The sequence below is a fragment of the Elephantulus edwardii genome, unplaced genomic scaffold (genome assembly GCF_000299155.1).
Source record: "Elephantulus edwardii isolate Elephantulus edwardi_28Jun2011 unplaced genomic scaffold, EleEdw1.0 scaffold00402, whole genome shotgun sequence".
Taxonomy (NCBI): Eukaryota; Metazoa; Chordata; class Mammalia; order Macroscelidea; family Macroscelididae; genus Elephantulus; species Elephantulus edwardii.
The window spans coordinates 199,088-199,950 of record NW_006400152.1 but is presented as its reverse complement, the minus strand read 5'-3'; positions in this window follow the sequence as shown (position 1 = coordinate 199,950).

Genomic DNA, 863 nt, shown 5'->3' with positions numbered 1-863 from the left:
AGAGAGAGACAGAGAGACAAGGGCATGTGATAGTAGTGTTTTCTAGATGAAAGTAAGCAATTCCTTTTGGATATTAGAAACATCTGCTCAGTGATTTTGAACGTATTCTATCCTATTTTTCCTCTTTGTTAAACAGAGATATTAGTTCAAATATAATGTATATAATGGTTATTATTACAGATGGGAAGTAGAAAATACAAATAGACTAGTTGGTACCATCTGTAGGACTTACATAATCATAATTTTTAATCTTTTGTCTATAACTTTCAAAGTAGATCAGACAAATCATTCAAAATTTAAAAGCAATCAAAAGTTTCCTATGCATAGGACACCCACAGTTCATCTTTAGAAGCTGTGTTAACAATTTATGCTGTGGCCTTCCAAAACATTTATGTTTTTTACTTAGATAAGAAACATTTTATGTACTCATCCATCCTCTCTACATATTATACTGCATACCTCTCTCACTTAGAAATTTTTCATGAGTAAATGAAAGGCTTCATTTATTATGGTTACATAGTTTTCTGATTTCTTTAACTTGTTTATTGATGGACATAAAGGAAGTTCATGGTCTTTCTATTTCCCCTCAGCACACTATAATGACTAGCCAACCTGATACTTAAATTGTTTTGGTACATGTGATGTTTCAACTGCAAGTTAATATTCTAGTTCCTGGTTTATGGGGACTTCTAAGTTTAATTATGCAGCATATCCTAGAATTTTTTATTTTAGGCATATAATGATGATAAGAATGAGAAAAGAGGGGTGCTGGCTGAAAATTGCCTGTGGCTTCATCCATAGCCACTGGTGAGAGTCAGCGCCCAGAGCCATCAGGGGCTTTAAGCTCGTTGCCCACTGCTGTG